Below are 24,430 nucleotides of genomic sequence, written 5' to 3' on the forward strand. Positions count from 1 at the left end.
AAAATTCCCTCTTGCTGCTAGTAAAGGTTTTTTTTTGTATAAGATGTACGTGGTCAAAATAACTAATGAATACTAGTACTGTGAGTACTACTACTACTGATACTAAAAATGATAATCCTAATCATCATCATCAGCTGCTGCAGCTTCTAACAACAAGACAGTGGAGATTTTCACTCATGACAACAACATCTGATATTAAATCAGCAGCGAAGAACCATGTGAGCTTCATGCTCTGAAGTGAAATAAAGTAAGAATGTACCAAACATTTGCTGCCGTTTTTACACACACACACACACACACACACACACACACACACACACACACACACACACACACACACACACACACACACACACACACACACACACACACACACACACACACACACACACACACACACACACACACACACACACACACACACACACACACACACACACACACACACACACACACACACACACACACACACACCAATGCCTGCAAGGCTCTAAACAATAAAAACACACTTTGCAGGGCCTGGCAGTTCAATTTGCATTCACTGTGTTTGCATACTAAATAAAAATAATTAAGGTTACAGAAACATTATCTCTTTTTTTACAGTCCAGCTGTGTTAAATAAGTCATAGTGCACATTACTGTTGCCTGGCCCTCCCCCACCACACATACATCATACTGTGTTGCTAATAAATATACCCATGAGCCCTGACATGATCTGTGCCACTTCTTCCAATTAAAAGTAACACCCAATGCTAAAGTGAGCGTCTAGATTGTTGGCAGAGATGTTGGGAGGAAATGACAGAATGAGTCTGCAGACAGATGACACATCATTCAGTGGTTTAAAGGACAGTTTTAGAGCACATACAGTAGATACCAAAAACTTTAGAAAATGTTAAATCATGCGTGACTGTGACTTAAGAATATAAGACAACGCATGTGTTCATAGTGAATGCAAGGAGGAAGAGGACAGCTGGAAAGATTCAGCTTTTTGCTGGAGGCTAGAGATAAGGTAATCTCATTCATAGTTTGATTTTTGTGCAGAACAGAGTGGTGCAGAGACAAATAGCCTGTGGTCAGACACGTACAAAGAGCAACCAGGAGTTAAATGGGAATTTTGCAGTTGGAGAATCTATTCTTGATTTTAAATTGAGCTCTACTGGCCTGATCTATTCTGTCTGGCACAGGCACAGGAGCTCAAACCCTACAGTAGGTGCCAGAGCTCAGTAACAACTGTCCTTAATGCTGATGCAACTCCATTAACTGACTGGTGTCAGCGTTTAGTAAGACGGTTTATTATTCCAATTAGACCTGTAACAGGTTTCATTGAGGAGGATGGATAAGTCGCCACTGGGAGAAATTCACTATTCCACGGTCCAATCAATTCAACTGCAGGCCTGCCTTACAGCTTTCATAGTTCATAAACACTGAAATAATCTGAATATCTGGTTTGATGTTTAGAAAGCAAATGATGGAGCCACTAAAGTTTGGCAAACTCATAATTAACAATTAGTACAGTTATATAAACCGTGTTTCCACCCAAATGTGTTTGACCTTGAATTTGACTGTATTTTCAGAAAATCTGAAAATTAAAGGAGCATCTCAAATGATGGAAATCAATGAAGAATAAAGCTGCACTGCGTCAAAAAAAGTGATGAGATACTAGTGTGAAAAATCAGGTGTTCTCCACGGATGAGGCCAATAATAGGATAGAAATAAAAAATTAAAAAATATGACTGTCCAGGAGGTGGAAGCCCATGATGTAGAACAGCAGCCAATGAGAAATCACTCTGATGGTGAATATTAAAAATCCTTCATCAATTCATGGATGAACAAACACGCTTCGACTTCTTCGTCAGGGTATTAAAGATGGAATTAATAAAGGAAAAACAATATAGAAATGATGGAAATATGGCGTTTGTTTGTTTCATGTATTAATTTCATTAGCATTTCAGTCTCCTCTTAAGTGACAATGTCTTCGTCTGCATCCATTCTTAGTACCTTCAATGAAAGCTTCACCTTTGAGTAACACGCTTCATCTTCTTCATTTTCCTTTTATCCATACGTCCACTTTTCCACCTCAGCCAAACAAACAGAAGCAAAGCATACAACAAACAAACATCTAATTGATCCAAAAGCACTTGCCAGCTTTGTGTAGGATACAAGATATGATAACAGTCCTTATATTGCCTGGAACGTTGGTTATTACTGTAAATCCTGACATAGTTTAAACGTAGTTTTTCTTGACCTTGAAGTTACTTTACGGTTATATGATGCACCTTTATGAACCTTTATCTGCCTGCTTCTCCTTTATCCGCATTACTGTTATTACTTTTTTCCTCGGAAACCACAACAACCTGCCTGGATATTGTATGAAAGCATCAATAGGCTTACCCCAAAAATAGCCTCACACTGTCAACACCGAGGTACTGAGTCAAAGATGTGTGATATTTGATTCCGTCTTTACCACCCAGCTCTACTCCCTGAAATGAAGACACCCTTTCTCATTCTCTTTCTGCACACATTCAAACCTGTGTTGGATATTCCAGGCAACATGTATGCTTCATATGGTGCAATGATGCGCAAGTGTAATGATATTTTCCATCTGCATCATCCACACTGCCTTCTGTAAAGTGAAGTTGAAGGCTATGGAGATGTTGCACTGAAACTACACTAAATGACAGAGATAGAAAAGATATACATTGTGTGGATGTATTCTAACAGCTATGCAACAGATCAGCATGAGACCATATGTGCTCAACTAAAAAGATGCTAAATATTTTCTCATTGTTTAAAGATTTTGAGTTGTACCTTTTCATATTTAACTAAAGGTATCAACAAGTCTAAGTCAAACAAATGAATTGTCAAAATATGTCACTGCCATCAAAACAACGCTTAACTTTACAATAAAAAAACTGTTTCATAAGTGTTTTCTGATCTGCCGCTGCTATGGTTTAGGTTTGGTTTGATTAAGGCACCAACATTGTTTTGTAATGGTTAAGGTTAAAAATCACACTTTACTTGGTTCAAATAAGGGAATCGGTTAAAAAAAAAAAACTGTGTCCAGGGATGATGGCTTATCATCATCCAGTAAGGAGGAGGTGTTGGTTACATCATGCAGCTGTCTGAGACGTGTTAATGTCCAGGAGTTGCTTTCTAACATAGAGTTTGAGTATTATTATCAGTCTGCCTGTGCACAGACGCACAATGTGCACCCACACAGATTGCACTGCCAGCTGTAATACTGTTTTGAAGATTCCCATTTAACAGTTTTTGAAAGCTTTTACAATGTCGTTCTAAATAAGCAAAGTCATCCTGCATTGTGTTCACTTTACTTGCTTCATTTTGGTGGCCAAACTGTCAGGACATGAAAGCTGTCCTCTGGAAACTCTCTCTGCTGGTGTCATCATCTGGGTTTACTGCAAAAAATGCCACATGTGATGAACAGTAAAGAATCTGAGCTTTGCCGTAAAGATCTGATGCTTAAGCCCACCTCTGATGTTGCCTATGCTGGGTAGGGCAATCTGAAAGGTGAAATACCATTTCTTAGAGCGTGCATTACGTATGGCAACATTCACTTTCTACACCTTCCTTGCTGGCAGGAGAAACAAATTAGTGGAGAAGCAGCACGTGTCCATATACACCCTCACCAGGCCTACAGCAGCAATATGTGAGCAGCAGTAGTAAGAAAGAGGTCTGCAGTGCAGAAGGAATGAACTTGGTGGGTAAAAGGGGAAAAACAGAAAAAGCACAAAATCCTCAATTTTATGTTTGTTTTAAATCAACAGCCGCATCCTAAATGTACATATAGAGTATCTGCACTGTAGAGTGTACAATCTGAACCACACGTCTGGAAAAGTCTGATTTCCATGTAGCTTGTCCTCACATCAACGAGAAATCGACCCTCAGCCATAGAGAAATTTCACTACCTCCATACAAAGGAATACAAACAAGTGTCCTTTTCAATTTATTGAAATATTTTCTAATTTTGGGGATTCTGTGAAGTGTGAACTCTCTGAAATGGATTTCTGGAGTTTCTGACGAAACAATCCACTTGAATCCATGTGTTCACTGTCCTTTTCTCCCCTAATGTTAGTTCTACTTTTTTTTTGAATACGCACAAAGTTGCATTGAGTTGTAAAGAGGGATGGGTGGAGTGGTAGCACACAGCCATCCACAACCACATTACCAGCATGAAGAAGCTGGGAGGAGAGAGGCTACTGATTGTGTCACCTTTCCACAAGCTCGAGGCTGTGAGGGCTCTTTGTGGGTCCGGCTCTCAGTGGAGGACTCAGGCACTTGTACATGAAAAGATTCAGTGTATAAAGCAGCTGGGGCTGAAGGGGAAGCTGCATGGGGCTACAAACTCCTCTTTTATGTACTGCTGTCTCTCTCCCTCTGCATGTCTCACTCTCTCTGTCACCTCTTCCTTACTCATTCTCCCCCATCTCCTCCACTCGCTCTCTCAGCCCTCAAATGTTTGATCAGGCCAACAATGTTGTATCTTTTTTTTTTTTTGTAATTCTTTAAATTGGCAGTTCTTCTAAGAAATGCTGCCACCACTTCTGTAACAGATCAGAGGTGTGTTTTTGGCAAAAATGCTGAAGGTTGCTGTCTCTATCTTTTCTGGGAAGTGTTCAGATATGAAGGCGGTGGTTGGCGCTGGTTTCTGTGGCAACAACACTGTAGCCATTACTGGCCAGATGGCTTCAATGGAGCTGTTTTACTGTGAACAGTGGTGCTTAAGTTGTGCACTCTCACTTTAATTTGCTTTAGGATTGGACCTGTGTTGTAAAAGAATTCCTTTTGTCTTTTTCTCTATTATGCTGTTGTCAAAGGGGCTAATTAGCTCACTTGAAAATGTTTCACAGAAGCCAGGTGCTTTTAGAAAAAACGAGATAAAGCCTGTGAGTTCATGTTTATCCCGTTGAGGCTGGAGTCATCTGCATTAAAGGCCAGCAATCAGCCTGCAATTACAGTGCAACCCCAGCTAATGGTTGTGAAGAGTCCACTCATACTCTGTTTACACTGCACACACTCTGAGTCAGGTGCTGTGATGTCCAGGTCAAGTTCAGTTATGATAGAGAAAAATAAAAAATACCAAAACACCCAATCACACAATGGTAGGTAAACAATTCAAATATTTCTTCATAAAAATTATGGTTGTTATTTTGGTCAAAAATGATGAAGATACAATCTATTTGGGAAAGACTGTGAGCTTACAATTATTCCATTTCACTCAGTTTCAACATCATATAAGTCCAATAAAAGGCAGGGACAGTCTTCGACAGAATAAACATCCAGTACTCTCAGTTAATGATTTCCTAAACCTTACCGCAATGGAAGGGGGAAAAAGTCTTTTTAAGTTGTAAAACCATATCTGTTCAGAAATCAAACATTCTCTCTCTAGTCATAACTCATGCCAAGTTCTTAAAGAGAAAGGAGTCTATATGAAGGCAGAAAAACAAAGCCAAGAAGCACTGGATCAATGGGGGAAAATTGCAGAGCAAAAGATTAAGTCTGCTTGTTAACGGTGGGGATACATGTTAATCCTGGATTGCCTTTGTTTGCATTCTGATGAACTATTTGGAAATGTTGAAATAACATCAGACACACACACGATCAAGGCCACCTGAAATGTTAGCATTGCTGGATCCACAGTTCAATCTCTAATTATCTCACTACCTGCTGTAGCTGTTCAGTGTTTACACCTTTTTCTTGTACCTCAACTAAATCAGCCTCTGAGTCGGACTATATCTCAGCAGAGGACTCTCACTCCTACTCTGCTGATAAGGAATATATTTATCACAGCAATGGATACCTCATTAATTTCTCCAGAAATACCATCTGGGGACAACATCAGACTGCAGTGCTACTTGAACAAGGCCAACACACCATAAACTTCCTAATCAACCCAGCGTACACACTCCAACAAAACACAAACTGTGCTCACGCTTCTCTCCCCGTTCGAGCGACGCTGTGAACTCACAAAGCCACTTAAAGTCACAGAGGAAAAGGTCAAGCTGATTGAAGGGAAAACGACCTGGCTCAACGGTACGTGGCTGCGGTAACAAGCGCATTCGGCTGCCTTCTGAGCATGTTGAATTGCATTAGCCACCTTGTCAGGTTGGAGACACAGTCAGTCCACCCACTGACCTGTTGTGTGAGATGTAATTATCCGCTGCAGTTCTTCTGCTGCGTTACAGGTAATTGATGCTTATTTCCTCAGGAAGGGTTGAAATCTGTATTGATTGTCAACTTAAGTAGGCTGAGTTTATCACCTGGCTCTCTTCCTCCTCCCCGAGGAATCAATACAAATTTCACCCAACAACCTCCTTCACCCATCTCCACCACCCTAAGAACTGAAGGTCCCACTCGTGCTTATCTACTCCCTAATTCACAATGCCTTCATAAGGTACTGCCACACCACAAAGCTCTACTTTAGCTTCTTAACTCCCTGCTTATGAAATCTAATTACAGCCTCACTCACTAATCTAGAATTAATTCACTTTAGATGAAGGTGATTGATAACGGCCCGTGGAAAAGTCATCTAGGTCACCCATCAACAGTCTGACTTCACAGTGAATAAAAGGGGTTGAACTTGACCGATCAAAGCCATTTCAGGGGACAATGGATTCATGTGAAATGACTCCTGTAAACATTACATCCAGTTACCTTATAGCTATGTTAAAGGAACAGTTTGATATTTTGGGAAATGCACATATAGTACACTTTCTCTGTAAGAGTTAGATGAGAAGATTGACACCACTCTTTAGTCTGTATGCTAAAATATGAAGCTACCACTAGCAGCTGGCTAACTTTCCTCAGCACAAAGACCGATAGCAGGGAAACAGCCAGGCCAGCTCTGTCCAACAGGAACAAAATCCACCTACCAGCACCTGAAAAGTGCAGTAATTATTAACACACAATATCGTGTTTGTTCACTCAGTACAAAAGCAAAGTGTAAAAATTGTTTTTGAAGGTGGTATATGCCAAATGTTTTTTTGGTCAATACCAGTTGCCAGGCAACCAGCTGAGAGTCCAAGTTACTGGTCCCGTGCAAAAAATAGTCATACTCCATAAAACTATGAATTGTCATTTTTACCCTTTGCTTTTTGTGCTGCTAAATGGAGTTTGTTACCTCTGGACAGAACCAGTCTAGCTGTCTCCCCTAGTTTCAAGTTTTCATATTTACTGTACAGACATGTGAGTGGTATCGATCTTCTCATCTGACTCTTGCCAAGAAAGCTTATTTCCCCACAATGTCAAACTTTTCCTTGTGAAATTGTTTTCTTTTTACGGTCCCTGATGAATCCAGCCATCTCAGCGCAGTGACTTTCACCTGGTTTTAGCAGCTAAGCAGCTCTTCCCATCAGTGACTGATAGTGACAGAGATACAGTAGAACACACTGAACAATGATATGGGCCATATCCTTCCATAGAGCTGACAACAATCTAAGATGGAGCCTGTGGTTGATGAACACCTCCTCCCCTGTAGAGTAATAACGTGCGCTGAGCCAGAACCTCAGAGAAAAAAGAGGGTTGAGCACCGCTGCCTGTCTCTGGAATAGAGCCTCATGAAACTGGCTCCAGGGGACAGACTGAGAGCTAAATTATGAAGTCAGGATAGCTGGCCTCTCCATTGCTCTGCTATCCTATATGTGATGTACCTTTTTAAATGGTGAGTTCATCCAAATTGCAAAAAAAAGAAAAAGAACTTATCCATCTCTGACTCTACCGAGGAAATAGTCTGGGATGACACGTTTGGGTTAAAACAACTATTTGGTCAAGGCTCGGGAGCATGTGGTCATGGTTGAAAGAAAACAACGCGGACTGACTGAGGAACACAGAAAGCGAACGTTAAAGTCTACCATTTTGTTGATCCTTCCAACAACCCCAAACGCCTCCCCATGCGGACTATAACAACGTCACCTAACTTCCTCTTTTGCTGCCAACAGTCAAGAGTCATAATTACTATGGCAAGCATAGAAATTCAAATAATGTTGCATAAAGACATGCACTTTTTGGTTATGTTTGTTATAAGAAAAAAATGATTAAAGGGTTATTAAAGTATGTATATACGTAAGTGATGGGTTACTCAAAACCTGGGCAAAGAGAAGCTATCTGCATGGATAAATACCACTGGAGCCACTAAATAAAGAAGTTGCTTTTTTGTAAATGCCTTAAAGTTCCTACATAAAATGTTTTTGTTGTACTTTGAACTATATCTAAACTCTGTCAGTCAAGAGAGACCTTGAAGGCTGGAATGCAGGGGATTATTACTCAGTGAGCACACAGCCATAGAGAATCTTCCTGGAGGCCAAATGATACATACTTCGCCCTTTCCTTATTTAAATTGTACAGATACATACAAGTTTTAAACAGTGCCATAAAGCTGTAATAGAATAACATAACCAGATGACAAAAATTCTCTTCACTCAAGATCAGCTCAGGGATGAGAACAGAAAAAATGACAAAGATAGAAAGATAATAGGCGAAAGGCAAAGCGTCACACTTCAGATTTAATGGACCCTAATGACTCCATTTAGACACTTCATTTTGCCTCGTTGAATGAATAAAACGCAAACTGTTTTGGTAAGAGCTTGGAGTAAGGGAGACAAAGCCTAATTATGGCCAAAAACAGAGCAGTAACTTCATGACAGTGGAATTACTTTAAAGAGGGAAATTACACAAAAGCAGGTGCTGGGGAGGCTAATATCTTTGTACTGATGTCAATGAACAGAAGCCACACGAGCTTTTTTTACAGTTTTCTGGATCACTGTGTGTCAGGGATCATATAGTAAAGCCTATTTTGTGCAGACTTTGACTATTACAGCTTAGCAAGATAAGCAGGTATATATAACGGATGGACTTCTTAAGTGTGTAATTCAATGACAGGACAAAAGCTGTGATGTTGGCACACTCGGGTTACTTTCAGCTGTTCATTCTGGCCTGACATGCATTTGTATTTTTCATCTCCAAAACAAAGCTTTGACTCACTCCCGCCATAGACACCCGAGACCGAGTGCAGTCACTCTCTGTCTTCTGTGGCAGCGGAAGAAAAGGAAAGAAAGGAGGAGAACAAAGGCAGGAGTCAGGTTTTGCCTGTAGAAGAGTCATACATCTGTGAGATAATAGTCATGTTGAAGTATCTCTGACGTCTCGAATTACCGTCATACAACTTTGTAGAAAATTAATGAGTTATGAAGCGTGCACACAAAGAAAACCTCTTTGCAAACTAATACAGCACCTCACACTGAGCAGCACTGTCGTGCCTTGCATGCTTCTCTGTTCATACGACTGTGATGAATATGTTCTGTTTCTCTTTGTTCTTCCCCTTTGGATTGTTGGATGGATCTCATTGTAATAAATAAATTGTGTCTGATTATTCATCCATGAAAAGTTTTGTTCTCAATCAGCAGACAGACTTTTTCTGTTAATTCCCACGTGTCAGATCCTAGATCAGTAGACATATTGCTCTCGCTCTCAAGAAAAAAAGCAAAGATAATTTTCTCACAAAGAAACATCCTTTACATTGAGATTATCTCAAAATTCTACCCAGGGTTTAAAAATCTGAAAAAACTGACTTTTCAATAGAGGTGGGAAGTTCGAGAGTTATGGTGCTTTGTTATATTCCAGGTTGGACCTCTGACAAACTTCCAAGTTTTTAGGGTTTTAAAGAATCAAGCAGTGTGCACTCTTTGAAGCCACAACAGTAGAGGGTACACTGACAGGATGTGATGATGTTGAGAAGTAAAGCAATTTATGTGTCATTATCCTTCCATATTGTTACATAAGTGATTTACTTTACTTACTGTGATAATTTAGATGATTATTCTTGTTTTTCAAGTAAATATCTACCAACAAATATGTACATAAAATAAGCAAAATGAGACATCAATAGAGACGATTACATTTTTTTTTTTTTTAAAGAATCAATCAAATCAATATACAAAACAACAGGCTAACGAACAACCCAGCTGCAGCAGTGAGTGTGCAGTGACTCTGCACATGAATGTATCTGGCGAGCTTGAAAACCTCCTGAATGTCTTGTCAGTAATCTTCAGCAAACAGGAGGCAGTTTGGCGTCTATGGGTCAATAAGGCACTGATGCAATACAGGGATAACTTTACCCAGGACCCATGGGTAGAAAACCATCGGGGTCATCGACCAAATTTGAGAATGGGCTGATTTATATGTTGTATCATAGTATTTTTATATATTACAGGTGGGTTATTTACAAGAACTGAAATAAACTATGGTTGCAGCCTGTTACCACTAACAATAATAAAACTATCTCTAGCAGTAGACCACAGGAGTGTGAAAGATGCTGATTACCACTGGAGAGAAGTTCTGCTAACATCAGGCTGTTTAGTGTTTATCTGTTTATTTAATCTTTCACTAAATCTGCAGATGAACCGCAAGCTTACCGACGTCGTATTCACACAGTGCAATCTGTATGAGAGCTGGCTACCCTGGGACCTGCGGGTGGTTGAATGATTGAGGAGCTCCCTGCTTTCGCCTCTTTTTGTCAGTAATGAGGCGAGGGACTCGTCGAGCTGGCAGCCTACTCAGGGCGCGCTGGTGGGCAGGCACCCTTTGATGGCTGCTGATGAGTGGGGAGCGTCCCGAGCCACTGGGGTGAGAGCTGGCAGGATGTGGGGTCTGTCCAGATGGGGTCTCATCTGGCCCTTGCCTTTACCCCCCCCTCCCCCCAAACCCCTCTTACAGACCAGCTCCCCTCACACAATGGAACGGACCAGCAACAGACTCTCCACCTCAAATCACACCAAATGAAGATGAGAGGTGTCTGGTACATCAAAAGTATCCCTGATTGCCAGGCATCTCAGAGAGAGATCCATCACTGACATTTAGAGTTTGTCTGATGGCCAGAGATGGAAAGGTTAGATTTTAGATGTCTGATGCTGAACTGCACAGCAGGGGCACAGCAGACATGGGAGGGAAAGCAGAATATAAATGGATGAATATCAATAGGCAAATAAAAGGAGCAAACAAAGATTGAATTCATAAAGAGCTATGAAAAAGTTATATTGTAGGAGGACAGCGAGATGCTAATGGGATTTTCCTTTCTCTACAGTGCACTGAATATGTCAGTTTCTTTATCAGTACGTCTTAAATCCTCAAGCTGAGGGTGAAGTTTAAATGTTGGAAAAAGTAGATGGAATTCCACAACTAAAGCCAGCAGCAAACAATTTTCCTCATTTGGCTGGAGAATAATAAAGCACAGAATAGAAAAAAAATAAATAAAAATCTTCAAACCTCATTTGTAAAACTATCCACTGGGGCCGTGATATCATCATCAAACAATGGTGGCTGCTAACTGTTTATCAAATTGAGTTTTCTTCACTCACAATGAAGGGAAAACATCCTCTTCCTGTGGACACTATCATTTCGGAATACATTGCTAGACAAACAGCAATTACTGATATGGAAATGCTTTGACCAGTCACAGTAATTGAAATCACTTCACACAGCCGCTTTGTTCCCGTGCATCATTTACGATTTCATATATATATATAAATGTCTGCATCCTGGCTTCTACAGCAGCCAGAGTGAAGTGGAGAAAGTCTATTTAAAAGGAAACACCAGCACTCTAACTCTACATCTATATCTTATTATTGTGGACTGAAATTTCTCACTCAGAGCCGTTCAGCTACGTCTTGGAGAACATTTCAGGATGTAATATGCTGTAAATATAAAGATTTAATGTTTAATTGATAAGACAACTGGCATAGTCTCCCAGGTGACCAAAGATAACACACGTGGTAATACGATTAATGCAAAAAGGACATTTTCAATGGAAGAACACCACAAAACAAACCTTTATGACACGATCCATCCATGCCCTTCCCCACCCACTGTGCTTATAAATCAGCATTGCTCCTGTCCACCGGGAACTGCCAGCAGCAATGATTTTCGATGCATAGCAGATCCCTCCACCATCCCTCCTTTGAAAGCCCGCACTAATTCCCCTTCCCTGTGCACAATGAGCTAAGCAGGGTTCCCAGTGGACCAGAGCAGGGTTACAGCTGAGCTGACTGGCAGAGCATGGGAGTCAATCGATGCAAATCATTGAGAAACCTCCACGAGGAACAGTAGGGGAAATGTAATCGTAACAACGGAGTGTGTGTGAGTATTTTTCCAACCAGTTCGACCAGCTCATCACTCACCAAAACACCACAAACTTCCATTTTAGCCACTCAGGCCGCAGCATCAGACATCATGAAGTCAGCTGATGAGTCTGTTAAAGTAATGAAATATTAAAGAGCATGTTTAGCACAGGATGGTGCGTGTGCAGTGATGATAAAAGTCCCAAAGTATCGAACGTGCCACTGGTGGATAACAGAACCTCATTATGCTATTCACACAAGTAATGACACAAGTCCACAGTGTTGCGGAACTGAGCTCACACAATTAACCTGCTGCCGGAGAATAAAAGTAATCAACCCCAGCGAATCAAAATGTATAATTAAAATGCAAATCTTCAGGGCTCTCTACAACTCTAAATGGATTATTTCAAATTACCTGTCATAAGAAAAGCAGCATTAATATTGCAACGACTGCTAAAAGTTTGGAGATAGACGAGCGCATGAGTAAGTAAATATTAGACTCAGGAGGAGAATTGTGGATTTCTAGAAGTGATATTTGTGTAGTATATCCATGCAGTTATGAATTGCTGCATTTGAGAGTTGAATTTTAGTCAGTTATTTACTCTCTCTGATTGAGATTATATTACCATGGTATTTAGCACTGAATCTAATAACTTGTCGTGTATTTAGTAGCTATGAAAAACTCCAGGAAAATGCATGTACTCCTGAAGTGGTTATGACACAGTGAGCCTCTGGGCACAGGCATGTAAAGTGCTCGCCAGCACCTCCTGCAAGATGAGACCCACAAATTAAAAGACCGCTTGTGTCAGCTTAAAGTTATGTAAAAAATAATACGGTATGTTAGTACTGATTTTAAAAGCCTTTTTTAAAAAGATACGTTTTGAGAAGTGACTTAAAAGACGTGACTGATTCTGCAGCCTCAGATCTTTGGGCAGTGAGTTTGTGAGAGCCGAGGAGCCTCGACTGCAGAAGCTCAGTCAGCTTTAGTTTTGAGCTGTGACTTAGGAAGAGGCAGCAGAGCCCTGCCTGAGGTTCTGAGGCTGTTCTGAGGCTCTCATATACATGAGCATCAGTTCAGCAGTGTAACTGGGAGCTAAACCATGAAGTGCTGTGAAGTCCTTCAGTCAAATCGTGAAATCAACTCTAAAACTTACTGGTAACCAGTAAAACCTGATCTGTGTCTGCTATGGATTTTGGATACAAGACGCTTAAAATGACAAGTGTAAATGGGGTCTCTGTGGTAATTTTGTCTCCCATTGTAGTCATTTCGTACCATTTTGCCATCTTTTTATGTCTCTTCGTAGTCATTGTGCAGCTCTTCGCAGTTATTTTCTGCTTTACATCCCTTTATGGTCATTTGCGTCTGTTTGAGGACATTTTGCGTCGCTTTGGTTTGTGCTTGTAGTCATTTGGCTTCTCATTGTGGTCATTTATTTGACTTTCCAACAGAAATATTAAAGGTGCTGATAGGCCATTCAGTATGAATTGAATGATAATTAACCTACAAAAGATAAATATTCCGGTGCTCTTTATAAGCTTATAAAACTCCAAAAGACAATTTGACTATTAGCCAATCAACAGTGATCATTCCACGCGTTTTGTCCCCTCACATGGTGAAAACTAAAGGGCGCATTAAGTCCATGGCGGACTTCTCAGCCATCTGCTGGTGCTGCAGGAGAATCTGTAGCTTAAACAGAGCAGTGTGGCAGAGCCCATGTGTCTGTTGTTTCACTGTCTCATGGTGAGGATGGGGGAGGGCTGTCTCTTGTCTCATCAGTGTCACTGTCGAATTGAAATGAAGCGTGTCTCGGCTGTTGGGGGGGGGGGGGGTTAGGTGGCGAAAAGATCGGGGCATTGCTCATTTTGCTTAGAAGATTACCGAGGGGGGCGTTGGAAGGTATTATGAAGAGTGATGAGCAGGAGTAGGAGGATCACTAAGATGTAAAGTGCTTCGTCTTGTGCCTCACTGAGCAGTGAAGAGACGGGGGCCAAACAGGTGGTAGAAGTCTCCATCAGAGACTTCACACAGTCTGAGCATCTTGACTCAAGGCACTCAACACAAACTGTGTGGGCAAGCGTGTATCTGCGGATTAGTTCCACTTGTCCTGTTTGTAGTGCACATGAGACATTGGATAAATATCAGTAAAACTGCTCAAAAGAATTATTTATTAGTTTGAACAGCACATTTCCTCTTTAGAATGAGAATAAAAAAAATTAGATATTTCATTGGCGGGGGATCTTTAATAAGTCATAACTGCATTGTGATTCTCTGTTGAATGATTCAGCATAGACAGAGATTGTCTCAGTCAGAATTTTAAAATGGAGCTTGAACAAAGCGTATGCACAGTACAAGAGTGTCGCTATGACACTAAAGATGAGGAGAGCAAATATGAGTGGGTAAACAACTTATTTCTGCTGGAGGTTGTATAAGAAGAAACAAATGAGAATTATCATAATGCATACATTAATTAAGACTTTTGTGTGATCAGTAATTTTATGGAAAATTGCCAGCATATTTTCTGCTTTTTTTATCCCATAATAGTGAAATAATATCTTGCTGATTTGTAAACAGCCTGATTATTCATCAGACTGCATCAATAATATAATAAGCTGACAATGCAAAGTGATCCAGTCACACACCTGCAGAGATCATGTGAGACAAGCGCTGCCAAAATCAACAATCATTTGGTTTGGTTGAAGAGTCAAATCATGAGGTTATTCTCAAGTTTTGTTTGGAATGGTTTTCTGTACAAAGTGCTATACATGTGACTGGTTTGTTTACTCATAGTGTGACTTACATTATAAATGCTGGCCTGTAGTCAAGGCCCGTTGGACACGACTTGGTGAGCCGATGTTTGTGATGAGAACAGATCAATACAGATTATAAACCCACGCCACAGTGTGGATTTGAGTATACAAGAGTTTGAGATGTGATAACTCTGGTGTTTTTGTGTGGATGTTTGTGTTTCATCACCTGACAATGCAGCCTTGAGGGCAAGGGAGCACTAACAACTGGGAAAAACAAGAGCATGAACACACAATTCTGTCAGAAAAAGTAAACATCTTTCATTTTTTTGTGTTAATTCTCAAGGGGTTTTCTTTGGCACAAGTCAGTTGGAAAAACGTGATTTCACATATTTCTGTGCACCAATCAAGGTTTAAGCTACATTTGAATCAAAAACTGACGGTTGTCTGATTGCGTGTTTCTGTGTGATCAAACCAACCACACACAGTCTTCATGAATCAGTCTATCTGACATTTTAAAAAACGTGTTGAAACTGTTAACCCTTTTATCAAACTACAGGTACAATTTGAAACCAAGTTTTCAAGGACATACAGTACGTGAAGCTTGCCTCAGTAGTAATACAGAATTTAGCAGAATTCACCTGCTTTTTCCAAGATAGATATCTGCTACACTGAAGATGTATCAAGAATTATTTAGTATTTAAGTTACCCAGATTCTCCAGTTAAAGATTCTCCATAATCTAGATTCATTTGAAAGATGCTAGAAACACAAAGATGATATACACACAGTGGCTTTAATGAGTCAGAGACAGACCTGTGGGTATTATTAGGATCACTTTTCACCAAGTCATTCCTGGACTCTCACTCTCTCTTGCAGTGTTACATGAGAGTTGTCTCCTGATGTCTTCTTCTCGAGTCCCATACAAAAATCTTCTGCCCTCTTTAATTACTAAGCCGTCAGGTATAGCACCAGGCTAAAGCATTTCTCATGCCAATCATTATCCCTACCTAAATCCACTGGCGTCTTGAAGAGCCAGCAGTAATTGCCAAGACAGCTCTTGAAATGAAATGAATAAATATAGCTACTGTATGAGTCGACCTGTGAAAGTCTAAGGCTGACGGTGTTTGGAGTTAACCAGCGGCAACACGGTCCTTTTATTTTTTTTACCGACAACTGAGTCACACTGACAATTCAACATCCTCAAGCAAATTGGAACGACTGAAAGAATGGCTTATCTTTGTATAAGCACGGCTCCTATACCTCAGGGAAGTGATTCTGCATTAAATTGCTAGTTGTGATTGAAAATAATGCAGCGACTGCAGGACACATCACTCAGGACAGATGGATTTTTCTGCACCACAGCTTACAAACCGGTGCCAAATAAAGAAAAGGGACATTGTGTGTGTGGTTTGTATTGCTGTGTCTTGTAGAGTTGAAAGTGCACATTTTGTCGTAAGGGGAAGCAGACATGTATACAGATAAACAATCAGGCAAAAGTACTGAAATTTGTCTCCTCCAGGCTTTCTTGTATGGATTAAAAGTGAGGACGTTATCTCCCTGATGTCTAGACAGGTGGCAAGCAAAGCCCCGAGTTACACAGCCAGCCACCTCTCAGCCCCCCACCTGCTTTCTGTGTTCCTTCCGCCTGAGGCATACTGGAGGACAATGGGCACTTAAGAGCCTGACAGTAACCTGCAGCACCATGTGACAACAGCGATGCAGGTAAACACACACACGCGCACACACACACACGTAAAAAATGACCTCAAGGTCAGTGGCATTATCCTTCTGAGAGAAGAGCTGTCCATCTGAGCCCAGCTCAGAGACTGCTCATGTGTTATACAGTTCTCTGCATGTACGTTTCATCAACTCCCCACCTTCCTCAATCTGCCCGCAACCCCATGTGGGAGCAAAGATACGTAAAAGATCTGCGCTCCTTATGCTGAAAGCGTTGCTGTTTTACTTTGCATTCACGGTGATGTTTTCTCCGACACTGAATTAGCTGCCTGAACAGATTGCCTGAACAGGGTGATTGAAACAGCCAACAGTTGGAGATTGCTGCAGCTTTTTTCAGAGTTTTTGGTAGAAAAAAAAATTCTCTCCATGCTGGTGCCCATTTCAGGTTCAAAATAGGCTTTAAACTGCAATAATTAAGGTCCTGAGGGACAGTTGGAGTTTGGCCCTCTGTGGGGTAATATATGCAGACAAATCAGTCAGCCAGACTAAAGCAAGGCAGGGGGGCAGCCTGTATGTGCAGCTCGAGTCTGCATGTCCCACTGTTAGACTGGCCTGCAGCACAGGCACTTCCATGGCTCTGCTGACATGAAAGTGCCCTTATTCGGGCTGGCAGTGAAGATTTTGTTGTTACACTATGTTGATCATAAGTAATGGAGAGGGAGGAGTGAGATACATTAACTAAATGCTGTAAAATGGATTGAGCACGCTGCTGTGTCGTGATATGTGTGCAAGGTTTTAATGAGCAGTATAGATTATCATATAGCTAACGACAGTTTTGTTGTAATTAATATTTTTTCAAGGTTTAAACTCAAGCCAACAGAGGACCAAATGAATAAACAGAAATTAGGATAAATAAGAATGAAAAATTACAACATTCAGCCACATCTGTTCAGAATTCAAATACAGTCGTCCAATGATCACACTGACTTTAAACTACAGAGAGCTAGTGGCAATGTGATCCATTCAAAGTCACACTGGTGATTTTTGTCCAGACAAACAGTATGAGGACCTCTGAAACAAGCTACTAGACTCACAAAGATGTGAAGTTCTGATGCACCCCACTGTCTGCCCAGTGTTCCTCTAGCCAGTGACTAAATATGAAAAGAAAAACACAAGAACAGCAAAAGACAAGCAAAGATTGTGAATGCAATTTACAAATAAATCACACAACAGGTAGAATAAGTGAGAAGTATTTCAAAAGCAAAAAACTAGATTTCAGACCAGTGAATTATGAATGTTCCCTCACAGATCGTTTCATTTTTACAGCTTTTTCTTTAGTGCTTAGGAGTTGAACACAGTTGAGTACATTGATGTTACCAGGCTGGATATGATTGTTACAAATGTCAGCGTGATTGTGAATGAGGTTTTCTTAATCCGGGAAGAGAAAGTGGAGGTTATGGTTTCACTCTGTCCTCTCTACAGCAGATCAGTCCTTTAATATAAAAGGACAGTCTATTTGGCTGACCAAAATTAAATCATAACTCCCTGCACTAAATGTCAGCGGTTTAATCAAAATCCAAATTTTTGCAGTAACTGGCTCCTCACTACTGGATATTATACCTGCTGGATATTATTCCACCAGCCTCTTAATACTGGGCATGAGCAGAGGTTACATTATATGGAGTAAAGCCTGCCAGCCACTTCAGGCAGAGCTGCACTGCTGCACTCACACATGGCACACTTTACTCACCGCTGTTCAACCAGCTTTAGGCTCTGCTCCCATGTGGGAGAGTTTATTATAGTCACAGCCTTGATGCCAAATATAAACTCTGTGCATACTCAGTACTCGCTAAATATTAAATCTTTTCTACACAAGTTAAGAGTCGAAAAGAGACACCATCACTTTCACATCAGCAACAGTCCTCAGTATAATTATGTCTTTAATGTGTGTTATAAAAGTGAAATATGACCATGTTGCATGTCAAGAAAACGTCGTAATTACAGTATGTTTTGTAGTAAAAACCAGTGCCAGAACTTTACAACTAGCCATCCCCATGAAAAGATATGTGAGGCGAGAACAGAGGAGCAGAGAATCTATATTTGCTGCACCATTAGAATAACCTGCAGGGTGACTTTTTAATACCAGCTCTCTTCTGCCGTGGATCAGAGGAGATCAAAGTGAAATCTATTAGAATGGCAGTCTTAGAGCAGGGGAAAGTCCCTGAAAAGAGAGTCCATGATCAGGACCAGGATCAGAATTATCTCAACTTGACAAGTATATTTGCACTGGAAACAGCCGTCTTATCAGAGGCAGTCACCTTTATTCCTGAAGAATGTTAATCTAATTTGTAGTGGGTGCAAAGACAGAAAGCAGTACAGATCTTCATTTGGTCTATAGACCAAGTGGCTTATAAATAACAAAATACACAAAAATAATGATATTTGGGTTGTACTGAGGACAGTATCTGCAGGGATACATGTAAGCACAGGTTGATTTTTGATGCATGAAGTGTTTTTGGAGGTGGGCAGGGCTGCTGTCAATCCACCCGGTAGTGACTGTGTCATGTTTTCGCACTTTGGTCTCATGCAGCACTTTATTAGACCGATTACACCTGACAGGTAGCTTGTCTGTGCAGACTCTGAGTTTCAGTTAAACATTTTCTGTTGGGTTTTCTGGGCAAATTTTGAGTTATTAAACCCTAAATGATCCTCAGTTTTCAAGTTAGATCAGCAAACAATAAGGGCAATCAGCAAGCCAGTATTAGTGATGATTAATAAAAATAATTAAATCCCATTTGAATAGATAAGTAATGTGAATTTGATTCACAAGAGGCAATTCTTCTGTCTCTGCTGACAAAAGGCTGAAAAAATTATATTTTTCTTATGCATAAATAACCAAAAGTTAAAGGGGCACTCCAGCAACTTCCATAAAGTTGGAGAGCTTGTGAGAAACAGATTCTTTTAAAAGGATGATCAAATTTAGTGTTTAGTTTCTAGGACGAGTCAAGCACTGGAAACACTGGATGCTTCACTTCCCATAATGCAACTTGATGGCGTATTTCATTAGACCCACCAGAAGTAATAGACAAACGACGGCTTTCTGTTACAAATGTGACATCTTGAGCTGAAACTGAGATAACCCTGATGACATCACAGGGGTTATTTTCTCATCCAGACTCATAGAAGAGTTTATATCACTGTTTTCACAGGTCGTGAAGTACTCGTGCCATGACTCTACATCAAAATGAGATTAATCCTGAGCAAACTGTAGTGTATAAAGTTTCAGATGGAAATCTATACACACACATATGACCTGTTAATACACAACCTGAATCTATGCCAAATGAAGCTGCAGCAGGTGGATCTATTATTATTCATATATTAACTATTATCATGTTTTTCAATGTTACCATATTGCTAATTATTAGTCAAATTCCTATTGTCAGCACTATAGTTGCTGTTATTATTTTGGTTGCTGTTTGTTTTGTCTCTCTCTCTGTCCAACCTTCACCCAACATGCACCGCGAGAGACATGGGTCTCTCTCTAATTAAAGAGTTTGGTCTAGACCTGCTCTTTATGGAAAACATCTTGAGATAACATTATGAATTGGCGCTATACAAATAAAGATTGATTGATTGATTGATGGATCATTTGTTGACTAAAAAGATGATTTTGCAGGAAGTCTGAAAGTTTGAAATCATTTTGACATCCAATTGAAATAAGGTGTTTAAATTTCTCTGTTAAATCGGTTATCTGGGAGCTTCCTGATCTGATGGACTTGTCACTGTTACAGTAGCTGATGAGGCCCTCGAGGCTGGTACCTGTCATCACCAAATGGCACATAAAGATAGAATAAAGAGAGAGATATAGGCCAGTACTCTGCAGGCTCTTCACTGGATCTCCTCCATTTCTCAAGTTAGAGGCACATAACTCTCTCTGTCCCCAAAGTTTATAGTCTGTCTCAGCACAGAGAGAATAACTGCAGAGCAGCCGGGGTTTAAAAAGAAGAAAGAACAAATGGATAAAAGTGTAAATAAATCATAACCTCTGTTTTGTATATATTTCATTAAATAAAGTGGCTATCAGTCATGAACAAGCAAAGCAGCAGAATGTAGCCCAAGTCTCAGCTACTGAAAGTCTTCTACCAAAACATGATAATAAGCCCTAGTTTCCCACATGAAAGACGCAGACAAACCTCAAAAGCCAGCAGAGCAGAAACACACTTAGGAAAACTAAGACAGCTGTACAACAGACATTTTCCTCTAAAACCAGACACAGCTGTTTGTCATTCAAACGACACGTTAACATTGTTAGAATAAACTCTGATGTTACAGCACAATTACTTACTGTAATTATTACATAATTACAATGCTGGGTGTCACACATGACACAACTCAGATGAAATCAGTTGCTTTCTTTGTGTTGCATTTATTTACTGTCTTATTAACCATCAGGCAACTTTCAGCCAAAAGCCAGAAAAGTAATAATGTTGCCATATTGCATGTTACAATATTCATTGACAGGGTCAATGAGCACGAACATTAGAAAACATACCACTGACCCCACTCTGCAGCCTTAAATTCTTCATAATAGTACAACAAAGAGGCGCACAAAAGCACAACAAGCATGGGTTAAACACAGAGACCTCAAACTGAACCACCCATTAAGATTGCATAGTTGAAAAGCAGAAGATATTTTTAAAACTCATCTAAAGTTACCTTTTTTGGTAAAAGTAATCTATTTTTAAAAGTCATTTAATTGCAGTCACAGTGTGGCTCAGTTGGAGCCAGAAAAATTTAACTTTGAGCAACAGAAAGGAACCTGAGGCAAAGTCCCATTTTAAGATTTATATAGCAGAACTTTAAAATGTTCCAAAAGATAGGGGACGTCAGTGCAGCCTGGCTAGAAGTGCCCTAACGTGCTCCTTCTTCACTGTTTTAGTTTAGCCGTACTGACAGACTTCTGAATCGGCTGAAACCTGTCAAACAGGTGTTTTGGTAAATGTGTTGATGGGGGTTTTATTTTGGTTAATATGTTGCTACGTCATCATATTTGTGTCTATTCTTTATATATTGAATGCAGGTGCAGTTAGAGTAAAAACAATTACAGGTAATTAACACTTGTCCCTATAAGGCGCACAGCAGCAGGCATGTTAAGGTCATTTGTTGATCACAGAATGACACGTTTTCTGACTGTGTTTTGAGCTTTTGGAATCTGGAGATAAAAGGTGGCATTTTCTAATGGAATAATATTTCTCTGTATGAGGTCCAATTTGTCCTAAGGACAGTGGCTTCATACAGTGAACCCTTTTGTGTTTTCATCTACAGTGGTGTGTGTGTGTGAGTGTGTGCGTGCGCGCGCGCCTAGGATAAGAAACATGAGTCAACGTAAGGTTTACATTACACCACCTACCAAGCTGTGAAACCTGTAAAACTTACACCAAAGTCCAAAATAACCAAAAAACTCTGTACATCTGGTTTAATTTGAGTTGACAGATTGTGAGAGCAGTTGTGTTGGCCGAGTAAAGTCTGGAAAGTCTTCTATCTCGTTTTCATTTAGCTTTAAAAAGTTGTAGTTAATAAGAAAGCATTGACATAAGCAGGCTAGATAGAAATGCCCAAATGTATCAGCAGAGCTGTGATAATGTAACTATATACCGTGTGTAATAAAACAATGCAAACCAATGTCTGATAATTAAGTTGTTTCAAATGTAAGATGATCATTGCTGCATTAAAGTTGTTTTAGTAATGTAGTGTTAATCTATTTGATCAATTTTGACAATTTCATTTGTGGCTCATGCTACACTGGTAGTTTCAATAGATTAGGCCCCATAAACTAAAATCTGTCATTATAATGGAGGGCTTTATGTGTTAATTGTTATCAGGTTACTGATGCAACTGTAAGCTATGGGGGAGTGGTAATGAATGGATGTTTCTCTTTACTGGTTTAATTTAGCCCCCCTAAAAGTAGAAGGGTCATTAAGTCTGAGATCAGGGCAGCGGTCATTAAAGTCATGGGAGCCATTAAAGTGGAGAAAAGAACCGTTATCAGAATCTCCTTCTCCGCCCTCCCTCTTTCTTCAGCGTGCTCAATGCAGCATGAAGGGAAAACACTGCTTTATGTGAGCAGCAAGGGCGGCATCATGCATCCTTGCCTTCCATGGACCTTTTACGGCAACCTCACCAATTAACTTTAATGGCCAATAATATCATTTTATGCTTTTCACTCTATTCTCTCAATTCAAACTCCTCCATGAATCCATATTACGCACCTCCGTGCCCTCTGCCTCCCATCCTGCATGGCCAGCTCCTCCACCTCCATTCTTCTCCTCCTTTTTCACCTCTCCAGACCTGCAGTGTCAATGGTTTAAACGGATTGCTCACGCAGCCAGTTAACCTTCTCATCCCATAAAAAGTATAATTGGTTTACTATAGAAAGAAGCCTTTTCCATGCAAGGGATAATCCCTCAGCTTGATTAATGCTCCTCTAATCAATTGGTGTCTGGGAGACCCGCCTCTTCAGTCACATCCTGTAAAGGGGAACAGCTGGCCTTTCTAAAGGTCAGGGAAGGGGGGGTCATCTGGGGTCAGAGGGGCTGATGGATCAAGCAGGGGGTGTCAAACTATTAAAACACATTAACAAAACTCTTGAGCTGTTTTTAGGGAGTCATCAAAGAGTGTGTAAAATAATCACAGGGTTTATGTTGCATTTCTGTCTGTTTGTGCGTGTGTGTGTGTGTGTGGTCATGCATGTGTATGTTTCACCAGCTTTTATGACACAAAATGGCTCAGTGAAAAGCAGCCATTTTGCCAAAAGATTATGACGACAAGGAAAGCTGTTATATTTCTAAGCTGCAGGGATTTAACAGAGTGGCTTTGAATTTGAAATGAGCCCATAAAGGGCAAAGGTTAAGTTTAGGTGTTGCGTGAGGGTAAAGGTCAAGGTCGCTGGGTCAAAGACTGTAATAGGATAACCCCAAAAGTATATTTCAAGTGCGCATCCATGTGTATACGAACCACCAGGCACTCTCATGCAAGTTCATGCACATGTTTCGAGCTGCATGAACCTACTTAAAATGCTGCACAAAAAAAAACAAAAAGAGACAGAAGGAGATACTTCATTTGGACAAAATTACTCCAAGATGTCTTGTGCATCGACATCACGCAGGATGAGAAAAGATCCTCGGGTGTATTGCTCTTGTAATTTTCTCTTCAAACAGGATGGGCTATCATCCTCGCAGCCAGCACTGCTGAGGGGTTTGTGCTCCATTCAGAACAGATTTGAATAAGACTTTGAAATTGACACAGAGCCTGCTGCGATGTATGAATATCAATGTCACCTCTGACAGGGTAGAATGGCAGACTGGGAAATATCAATTCATTATGAGTTTGGGATCGGGACAAACTATTTCATTTTGAACATACCTGATGTGTTTTTCTTCCCTACGATCATGACTCATCTGCATATTCTCTGTGGAAGCGTCCTGGTGACAATGAAGTCCTCACCAAACACTGTAATCAATATACAATTTTGCCACTGACAGACAGAGATGACCACGCTGAACAAGATGTCACACCTGAGGACTTTGAATGGTAAATAATGAATCACTACATCAGCACCATGCCTGTTGTATACATTAGCATTCAAAGTGGACATCTAAATTACTTTGAATCTATAACATGTCGCTTGTCACGCTGGGAAGATGTATGCTTTTGTCTCTGACATGTTTCTCGTGTCTTAAAAGAGACAAAATAACTGACCTCACTTACTCCATGTGAGCCTAGATAGACTGGTAGGTAAACCTAGATATGAATGGTGCATTAATCTCAGATACGTTGATGCTAATAACTGTGGACTCCTGATATAACAGAGGCAGTGA

The 24,430-nt window shown here is 40.4% G+C and overlaps 1 protein-coding gene across 1 annotated transcript in view; it reads right to left on the reverse strand.

Moving 5' to 3' along the window:
* The window catches only part of LOC139200340 (diablo IAP-binding mitochondrial protein-like), a 379,202-nt gene that overhangs the window by 191,870 nt on the left and 162,902 nt on the right, over positions 1-24,430 (reverse strand). The gene's annotated exons all lie outside the window — the stretch shown is intronic.

This window comes from Pempheris klunzingeri, chromosome 4 (assembly GCF_042242105.1).
Source record: "Pempheris klunzingeri isolate RE-2024b chromosome 4, fPemKlu1.hap1, whole genome shotgun sequence".
Classification (NCBI taxonomy): domain Eukaryota; kingdom Metazoa; phylum Chordata; class Actinopteri; order Acropomatiformes; family Pempheridae; genus Pempheris; species Pempheris klunzingeri.